A 10,858-nucleotide genomic window follows, 5' to 3' on the forward strand; every position below is an offset into this window, starting at 1 on the left:
ACATGTATTTATTCTAGCTTCCCTTTTCGTTACCATGTACCCCATCAATGTCATCCATACACCAGTATACTTGCATTGTCAGCTGGACGGGCTAATTGATAAACTAACTTTACGGCGATACATGACAGCCTCGATAGAGGCACTTTTGTTTAAAGGCAGCTGAAGACAATTTAAAGGCGATCAGAACACGATGTCGGAGTGGGAAAAAAAATGAGCGTACACAACATTCGGCTGTCATCGGATTTTATCAGTAATTTTTTTCTTTTTAATAATTATATACATAACAAAAATCTAACTTTCATTAAGCATGTCAACTAATCTTTTCGGAGTACAAGACAAACAGGCTTCAAATTGCAGTTGCGCTTCGGTTCGGGAAAGATTTGTTTGCATATATTCTCCAACGAGGAACACGGAGAACGGGAGTTATAGCCAATGCCGATCTAGTATTTTTACAATTATAGAGGAAGAAACGAATTCAATGTATAATGTGATCGTATCTTCGTGTATCAATTTGGTATGCAGGAAAAAAATCTAATTCTTTTTTATCAAAATGTCATCAAAAAGTGATTTTTGGAGAAATCATCTTCTAAAAGATTTCATGAACAATATGACCAGGAGGGTTATTTCCTCATGTCATTGTTTTACTATTTCCAACCTTAAACTCTAACAAACTAATAATAATGATTTTACATATAGCTTAACAAGTGTTTGTTTTAGCAATACAATTTGACTCCTTATCTTGCCTTTAAGGTCGAAATGGGGTAAATTAAGTTGCCGAGTGTATGGCAATTGCTCACCTGATTATATGACGTTCAAGGCTGTTTTTGTCACAGACTGCCAGATCGCAGGCATGTGCTCATGTAGTTCTCAAAGGCACCTTCAAAAGTGAAACGCGGTTACAGTGACATTGGGACAGTATTCCTTAAAGGAACTGTGTAGGGAACTCTGAGTTGACGGAAAGGGGCTTTTATGGATATTTTCCCCTTGGTTTAAACGTTCCCAATGCACTTGAACTTGAGTTAAGATTTTCGAACTGTGAAACCAAGCTATAAATGCGAAAGAGGAGAATTGGGATTAGCTGGTTTCATTAATATCCACATTGAATTAGGGGTGTGGACAGTTGTGCTCATGGCTAGTCATAACCTCCAAAATCTATAACACCAGGCGTGTCTATAGAACGATACATCATCTCCAATAGCGTGGAGTTTGAATTGTGACTTGAATATTATAAGGTGAGACTATGTGAACGGGGTGTCTGTTATCAGGGGTCTTCTAACTGATAGGGTGACGAACTTGCCGAATTATTTTCACGGCGCGTCTTAAATTAACCTTTAGAACTGTATTGGTATCTCTCGTTGTTAATCGCTGTTATTTGGGGGTTTTCTACGAAAGTGCGCGTGGTAGACTTTATGAGACATTTGGTAAAGGATTATCAATTTTTTATCAGAAAGTATTAGTGCCAAGTACTATTTACGTTCTCGAAAATAATTGGTGCCATAAATTTAACAGGCAAATTTAATCGCACGTTAGGCCAAACATGTAGTGACCAGTCAAGGATGAATATTTGGGGGCATTTGTTTTTCTTTCGATCATTCCGACCGACGGCGTATGTATTTCTTACAACGTGTTGGTTGTAATATTACAATAGCAACTATTCTCGAGGCTTCAAAGGTATTGTTTAACTTTGTGAGCAGCCGATTTAAAAAATTCTCAAACCAAGATGAAACATGTGTACAAGTGCATGTATTAGAACTAATAAACCCCGAAAACAACCATTATTGAGAATGAAAAGCGAAAACTACAAGGCAAACCCCAATTTTGTAAATAGGCGTCTTATAGACATCTAAATAGTACACATAAGTGTATGGGATGAAATTAAGATGGTGTTTCCGGTCACTTTATATTTCAATTTTTGAAGCACTAAATAATGATTTTCGAACGCAATTTTTTCTGGGCTTCATTTTTGTAACATATCACAAACACAGGTGACAAGTGTGACCTTCTAGCTCAGATTTTTTTAAAGTCAAACCAATGTTAACCAATCACTTTAATCATTGTGGCAGATAGAGAAAAGTGTCGGACTGTTGAAAATGGACACTATCCAGAAAGTTGTACTTAACATGTTGGCCAAGAGAAGCAAACCATGTTGTTATTTCACAATTGAAATTGTCATTTTTGGGGAAAGGAGACAAATTTAGCGTTCATCTTTTTCGTTGATCACTTGATTAGGATCCCTATATATGAACAAAAACTATCCAAGGGCCCATTACATTAAAACTGTTTCCGTCTACGCATTAGGATTGGCATCTTATGGTATTTCAACGTGATGCTGAATATGTTCGTCGTTCGCCAGCTACCGCGACCTCAGTGACATGGAAGAAAATAAGTTTAATTGAAAAGAAAAATATTAGTGCAATGAAAATATATTTCTATCCCATTGCGTAAAATAGTGAGGTGGGGAAGAGGGCATATTGTTGGGGTTATTTACATCTTTCTAGGTAAAAAGTGCATGCCCCTGTACATGTTATAATAGCCTGTATTCCGAAGAGGAAGAAGCGTTTGAAATGATGGATCATAAATTATTTTCAGCTTATAGCTTCGTAAAATAACACATCAAGATTTGCTGTTCATTTATTATCATCATTATCATTATTATTAGTGCTGTTTTTGTTATTGTTAATATAATCAAAATATTTTATTATCGTCATCATTATTACTGTTATCATTATTATCACTATTATTGTCATCATCATAACCATCGTCACCATCATCATCAGCAATAGCAGTAGAAGTAGGAGCAGGATAGCAGCTATTTTGTGTCTCTTTTTATGGGGTCGCATTATTTATACACAAGCTATGCAATTAAGTGAATCCTGGATAAATCCCCAAATTTCCACAGATATTCATATATTTGTATTTTTATAATTTATTGTAAATTGCTTACAAAAATATTATACCGGCATTAGTAATATCCTAATTTTTCTGTCAATCATCATTAGCTGTGGCAGCTTCAGCAGCATTTTTACATTTTTTGTCGATTCGATGATTATACTCTGTCCGCTCTTTCCCCCCCCCCCCTTTATGGATTCAACATAATTTTTTTGCGTGGTGTACTTTAAGGAAAAAATCGAACACCCGTAAAGAATTGACCTTGTTGTATTCAACGTCACAGTGTGCCATTCCTCTTAAAATTCCCATGATCACAGCTAATCATTGCGTTGAGATAATTCAGTAATTATCGATTCATTAGCAAGCCCCTGAACCAATTCAATCCCATTGTGAAAAATTATAATGTTTGCTCAAAAGCTAGGCGTGTTTCCATGTTTGTGGTCACAGCTTGAAACTTGTCATTCCTTTTCGTTTTATTCCCTCTACCGAGCATCAAGCGCCTTAAGCATTTAATCAAAAGGGAAAAGACGCTATATACATAAATCATATGTATAACTATTATCATTACTATTCAACACAAAACTACCTGAAACTTAAAAGACAAGTCCACCCCAACAAAAAGTTTATTTGAACAAACATAACACTGAAAATTTCATCAAAATCGGATTCAAAATAAGAAAGTTATGACATTTTTAATTTTCGCTTAATTTTACAAAACAGTCATATGCACATTCTGGTCGGTATGCAAATGAGAAGACTGATGACGTCTTCCACTCACTAATTCTTTTGTATTTTATTATATGAAATATTCTAATTTTCTCCTCATATTCAACATGGTCAAGTGAAGCAACAATAATTTCTCCCTGAACATTATGGAATTAGCATTGTTTAATACTATATGGTTCAGTCAAGTTGGTCCATATTGTCAAATTTGTAAAAAAAAATGAAATATATAATGAAATATAATAATAATATAATGAAAAAGAAAAGAAATAGTGAGTGAAGGACATCATCGACTGTCTCATTTGCATGTCACTGAGTTGTGCATATCACTGTTGTTTTTTTAAATAAGCGAAACTTTGAAATGTCATAATTTTCTTATTTTACATCCGATTTTGATGAAATTTTCAGCGTTCTGCTGGTTTGATTTATCTCTATTTATTCAAATCAGCATTTTTCTGGGTCGGACTTGACCTTCAAGCCTTAACCCTCACTAACTCACACTCCAAAGATATCGGCTTCGAGTCGCGCGATCGCAACGAACATTTGCACGATGGTAGAGAATGGCATATTCTAAGCGGCTGCTTCGGTAAATTGCACTAGAATTTACATTTTATCTTTTAAATGTATTAACTATGCTAATTTGTTCGTTACATCATACTTGTTGCCCTAATCCATTTAACAAAAGTCATAGAAGGCTATTTTGGCGAAAATATTCTGTATAGCATTCCTGACAATTGTGAATTAAAAAAAAAATAGGACCAAAATCAATTACTTATGTATTTTTATTGTAGTTAATTTATGTATATACTTCTTGGGGTTTTTTTGGGGGTAATGGTTTTTCAATGACATAAATAGCATTATATTAAATGACTGCTTTTGATTACAGTAAAAATATTCAATCATTTATGAATTTTAGCTAAAACGCATTTTGCATTGACTTTGTACATGAAATCACTTTTTCAAAGCAATTTTGGGTCTGGCGTGCACTTACCTAATGTTATGAAATTAGTAAATCTCCTACCTGGGCGTCACATAACGTCTGCGAGACCTGAAAGTAAAAGCAAGCGAACGGCGAGATAAAAATATTTGTAAAAAAAGATAGATAATAAAAATAGCACCGCGGATTTACTACGGAAATGTCGAGGAGGGGGAGTTAAGTCCCCCCCCCCGCGGGTAGTTAGTAGGGTTATGTCCAATTGAGATGGTTGTCTTCACGTTCATGAAAATCATTGATAAGAAGATTCTTAAAGATTATTTCTGCTTCCTGTTCTTCGTTCTTTCGATATTATGTCTTATAATCATCATTAGCTCCTTACAATCGCTCTTCTCTTTCTATGCAGCCGGAAACACACTTCAGGCATCCCTACGCCAATTCAACATCGGAAGTCCGCCTTCTCGAAACACACCTATCATGCTACGAGGTGAATCTACTTTGGAAACAAAGAAAGGACTTTGAAATACCCCCAGCTTTCCTATAATTATTACAACGATATCGCATCGTTTGATCTCGAGGGTGTAAACGATTTTACATCTTAGTGTTTTGTTGATTTTCTTTTTGTTTATTTCCATACTTTGGTAGGCAGGCGGGGGTGAGCATGGCCCCGTCTTACAAAGAGTTGCGATTGATTTAATCAACACAACTATGAAAAGCCAGCAACATTTCTGTTTCTGTTTCTGTTTATGGTAACCCCCGTAGGAACTCGGCAGGACAGCATTTTTGCTGGTAAACGCCAAGCTGGTATATAACCAATTACCTAGGAAACATTTTACGTCTAGGTTAATCAGTCATAGTGGCTGACGTTATAGACGACAGATATCACTCTCGGGTCTTTTTATTAAAGTGGAGTCTATGGCAGAGTTGGGATTCGAACTCACAACCACAACGGACGACACGACCCTTGGCATCATCATCTAGGAAAAAAAATCAACACATTTTCTAGATATGATGTCCATTCATTAATTCATAGTATTCTAGAAAATGAAGTGTGCTTATTTGTGTTTACAGAGGACATTGTGCAAATTTCCTGAGGAAAAAAAATATCATGACATTGATGGATTTCCATATACTTGAGGTTGATCGAATCAATCGTAGCTCTTTGCAAGACGAGGCCCGGGCATTCCGAATTCGCACCAAAACGTCCATTCATTCGGGGGTCGCAAGATACTTTTTTTTTACCAGGAAGAGGGGTGGGATAGTGGTGTCTCATTAAGTGACAGAACCATACCCTTCATTTTAGTAACGAAAATGGGACGCATTCTCAATGTTCTATGTGTTATAGATAAAATGACAACATGGATAAAGATACCATCTTGAGCAAGCCTCTGATAGTGGGATTCTTTCCGAGATCTACATTTATGCAGATTTTATTGGTATTTCGCCTGCCTGGAGGGAAGGGGTGAGCCAAACCCTAGAAATGCTCCTGGCGACGACTATATGCTATTTAACGTGTCATATATACAAGATCCTTTATATTTACATCTCCGGCGGCTTCAAGAAAAGTACAGGACACCCCTTGGAAGAATGCGGAGACTTCGCCCTGCGTTTCGTGCTTTCGTAGAATCACCAACAGGGCACCATTGAGACTTCAACAAACTCCAGTGTATTTCTCTCTCTTTTTTAGTGTGACGTGTTGGGGTAACTGTACTTTCGCTCTCTTTAAGAATGTTTGGAAGATGATATAGAGATGCAACTGTTTATATTCATTGACTCCTGAATAGCAGTTATGAGGTTTATTCATGTAGAGATCGTCTGACTACCCACTGGCCACCACCCCACTCCTTCTCCTGATCTTTATTTTGAGGGGGTTCAGCTTGTATTTTTTAATGTACTTATGAAAAACAAATAATAAAAACAAAGAGATATATGAGCGATCCAATTAGGCGAGAGGGAAAAATGAATAATATGACCTGAGAAATGAAATTTAACATGAGAAGACGAAATCCTAATCCGATTTTTACAGAAAAAGAACTCATATGGGTACAGATATGTTGGAAATACATTGCAATTGATTAACAAGAACACTACTTTTTTGCAATAACAGTGTTTAGGTATCTAGACCCCCATCTCAGCAGCTTGTCAGTGTTTCATCACCCCCTCCCCCGCTTTCCTTCACGAGAGCAAACGGTAACTTTAACTGTGACAAACGCCTGGGGGTCACTGTACTATTTGGATGGATGTGAAGTTGATGTATAGATGAAGGATGATAACTGTAAAACGGCTGCGATGGACTTTCTTCACGACGTGTCTACTCGTTAAAGATGCCCTCACTTCTCCGTAAGTGACTTTCTTTCTTCCATCTGTTTCTATAATCTCTATCTCTCCCTCTCTCTCGTTCGCTCCCTTTCTGCCTGTCTGTCTCTCTCTCTCACTTTTTCTCTCTCCATCTCTTTTCCAGCTTGATCGTTTTTCTTTTTTCACCTCTCTGGTTGTCTTGTCATGCTTCTATTCATTCTTCTTTTTCTTCTTACATTTCTTCTTCTTCTCCCCCTCCTCCTCTTTCTTCTTCGTCTTCTTCTTCTTCTTTTTCCTTGTTTTTAATTATCAGTTTTATTAGTATTATCATTAGTGAAGTAGTAGTAGTAGTAGTAGTAGTAGTAGTACTATCATATCATCTAATTCTCCATCTATTCTTGTTATTTTGAAAAGAGAGAAAGGGAGAAAGGAAAAAAATAAAGGGTTCACATAAAGTAGGAAATAACAGGAATTAATAAAAATAGAAAGAAAGGAAAAGCAGAAATAGATACATAAAAACATTTAGAAATAATAAGGAACAAATGGATGATAAAATCCATAGAGTAACAAGGAATGAAAGAACAGAAGAAAAGGAGATGAGACTGAAAGGGAGGGGAGAAATAAAGGACGAAGGGATTTGATAATAAGATTCATAGATCATGTAGATAGGGTAAAGGCATACATAAAGACACTAAAGGGAAAATACTGTTGGGAGAAAGAGAGAGGAGGAGATGGGAGACGAGAAGGAAAAGAAGAAGAGTCGGAGGAAAATGCGATGAGGGGAAAGGAAAGGGGATAACGGAAGCGGATACTTGAAGAAGCTGTCTCTGTCATTATGATTTATTTTAGGGGTAGGTGAGAATGGAGACCAGTCAGGCCAATTGATAGGTCATCTGCTCTCCCGCCGCCAACAGCATCCGACATTTGGCAGAGTCTTCGAAGAAGTTCATGCAGATATGAGATATTTCAACAGGTAAACAGTGGAATATCGTCTGCTCAATCAACCCAGGAAGCCTTTTTAGTTACATTTTTATAGGCGCAATTCTTCATCTCGTCTTTCAAAGGAGGAGGAGAAGAAGAAGTAGGAGAAGTAGTAGTAGTAGTAGTAGTGGTAGTAGTGGTAGTAGTAGTAGTGGTAGTAGTGGTAGTAATGGTGATAACGATGATGATCAGGTAAACAGTGGAATATCGTCTGCTCAATCAACCCAGGAAGCCTTTCATAGTTACATTTTTATAGGCGCAATTCTTCATCTCGTCTTTCAAAGGAGGAGGAGAAGAAGATGTAGGAGTAGTAGTAGTAGCAGTAGCAGTAGTAGTAGTAGTAGTAGTAGTAGAAGTAATAGTGGTAGTAGTAGTAGTAGTAGTAGTAGTAGTAGTAGAGGTGGTGGTAGTAGTAGTAGTAGAGGTGGTGGTGGTAGTAGTAGTAGTAGTAGTAGTAGTAGTAGTAGTAGTAGTAGTAGTAGTAGTAGTAGTAGTAGTAGTAGTAGTAGTAGTAGTAGTAGTAGTATATAGTAGTAGTAGTAGTAGTAGTAGTAGTAGTAGTAGTAGTAGTAGTAGTAGTAGTAGTAGTAGTAGTAGTAGTAATAGTGGTAGTAATGGTGATAACGATGATGATCATGATGATAATGGTGGTGGTGGTGGTGGTGGTGGTAGTTGTGGCGGTGGTGGTGGTGGATGGGGCTGTGGTGATTGCTAGTGCCGGTGCTGGTTCAGTCGGAGCTCGTAAATGCCGCTGATACGAACAATGGCCATGCACCCACAATAACGTTTCGAGAAAAGACTAGGCGCAGTTGAAGAAGATGTCAATCGCTCCGTCCGCAGTCGTTGTTTACATGTGTACTGCGATATGGGAGCAAAAGTCGTTGCACTTTTATTTGCGGGAGTCTAGGGCAAGGATTCCCAATGATGTCATCAAGACTTCTGCAGATGTCTTCACAAGACACGTCTTCTAACACCCCCCCCCCCTCCCTCCTTCCCGTTTTCCTTCCGTCCCTCCCTCTACCTCTTTCTCCTCCATTACCTCATCCTCCCACGGTCTCACTCTCCTTATGTAATCGCTGATCTTTTTTGTTCTTTCCCGTCTACCTCCCCCCCTCCCCCCCCCCCCCATTCCTCCCTTCCATTGCGTTTTGCCATCTGTTCAACAGGGAGATATCATCTCTTTGGTCTGTTCGTGTCTCGCTTTATTTTTACTCTGATACCCCTATGCTCTTTCTTTCTATCCTCTCTCGCTTTCAAGTGTTTTGTGTGTGTGGGTGGGGCGAGGGTGTGTCTGTATATGTGGGGTGTGGGTGTATGTGAGTTATGGTGAGTGTGTTAAATCACATTTCAATTATTTTATTCGTCTGACGCTGTAATGCATAGCCGTGTCAATATGTATTTTGACAAGATATTCTTTTTCGAATATTAAAAAGAATATAAAAAAGAAAAAAAAAAATCATCAAACGAAATATTGAAACGGTGATAAAATACTGATTCAATTCAGTTTTCAGTTGAAATCCTACACCCCAACAAAGATATAAACGCCACAATGACATTTGTAATTTCGTGGAGAATAGGACAAAATGCGCATGCTCTCTATCTCTCTTGTTTTGTGAAGAAAAAAAATCATAAAGACATTCAAGCATCTTCTTCTTTTTCACCCTGCGTGATTTTAAACAACCTTCGGGAATTTGTTCTTAATAATGATCGTGTACCAAATGGGGCTTAATCGAGACCAGACAAAATTTAGGTGACTCCTTGGGAATCAGGGGGAATATACACCCCATTGCCAACAAGGAACATGTGTATTTCTTGCTTTAAAACAGAGGATCTAGACGATGCAATACACTCTGAATCATCAAATGTTAGCCTGTTGTTTCAAGATGGCGTTTTTGTTCTCCTTGGTTTTTAAATGAGTGTTACCTCATAATATGAGAGTTTTATTCCAAAAGGAGCTAAATCCACATTTATCGTTTCTCTGTAAATATTTTTTTTATTTAATTCACCACTTTCCCTTATCTACTGCTGTTTTATTTTGATGTATATGATAGTGCTGTCATCTTAGATAAATTAAATCATGTTTTTAAAAATCTAGATTTCGATATCAATACTTAATTTTTTTCAAAAAAAAAATCATTTTTCATGGATTTAGCTCCATTTGGAATAAAACCATAGTCGAATGTCGATTTTTGCAAATTTAAACATGTTTAATAATCGAAATCGAACACGAAACACATGAATTTTGCTAGCATAATATATTTTACATCTTTTTCTGATTTTTATCCATTGAACATTTTAAAAAGGAAAAAATTTATGTGTTCATCTTTTCTAAGGACGGCGATTTTTCGATGTCTTATTCCATAAGGAACTAACTCCAAACTATTCATAAAAGTAGTAAAATACTGTTATTTTCATCAAAATTTGTACTTATTGTTGTGCACTTGTATCCACAACATGCATTTAAATCTTTGAATGCATAACTGTATGTAATATAGTGAAATTAACAAATTTTCTATTTCTGTTTGTGATAACTCGTGTAGGAACTCGGCAGGACAGCATTTTTGCTGGTAAACGCCAAGCTGGTATATAACAAATTCCCTTGGAAACATTTTACGTCTAGGTTAATCAGTCATAGTGGCTGACATAATAGACGACAGATATCACTCTTGGGCCTTTTTATCAAGGTGGAGGCAATGGCAGAGTTGGGATTTGAACTCACAACCTTGCGATTATGAGTCCAATGCTCTAACCACTGGATCACTCGACCCGTGTGGTCCAGTGGTTATATATGTAAGTCTTTATTTTAATATATAGACTTGGCTCCTTTTAAAATAAAAACTATTTGGATTAAGTTCATTTTTTGAAGAAAAAAATGCAAATTTGCAATCAATTTCTGCCAACCCCCACCCCCCCCCCCCAAAAAAAAGAAAAAATCAAATGCTACATGGTACATTGATTCCCACGTCTAAGATAGGCCAAAAAATATCTATGAAAAATCAATTTTGGTAAAAAGTGGCTTTAGTCCTTTGGGGA

The 10,858-nt window shown here is 37.0% G+C and overlaps 1 long non-coding RNA gene across 2 annotated transcripts; it reads left to right on the top strand.

The window, feature by feature from the left end:
* Positions 1-4,866: 4,866 nt before the first annotated feature.
* On the top strand, positions 4,867-8,103 carry LOC121431334. 2 transcript variants are annotated; one of them, XR_005972113.1, is made up of 4 exons: positions 4,867-5,033; positions 6,654-6,886; positions 7,694-7,817; positions 8,018-8,103. It is a non-coding gene; the product is annotated as an uncharacterized LOC121431334 (long non-coding RNA). The 2 variants fall into 2 exon arrangements; XR_005972112.1 differs by lacking the exon at positions 8,018-8,103 and having other exon boundaries at positions 4,868-5,033; positions 7,694-7,918.
* The last annotated feature ends 2,755 nt before the right edge of the window (positions 8,104-10,858 follow it).

Source organism: Lytechinus variegatus, chromosome 17 (genome assembly GCF_018143015.1).
Source record: "Lytechinus variegatus isolate NC3 chromosome 17, Lvar_3.0, whole genome shotgun sequence".
Classification (NCBI taxonomy): Eukaryota; Metazoa; Echinodermata; class Echinoidea; order Temnopleuroida; family Toxopneustidae; genus Lytechinus; species Lytechinus variegatus.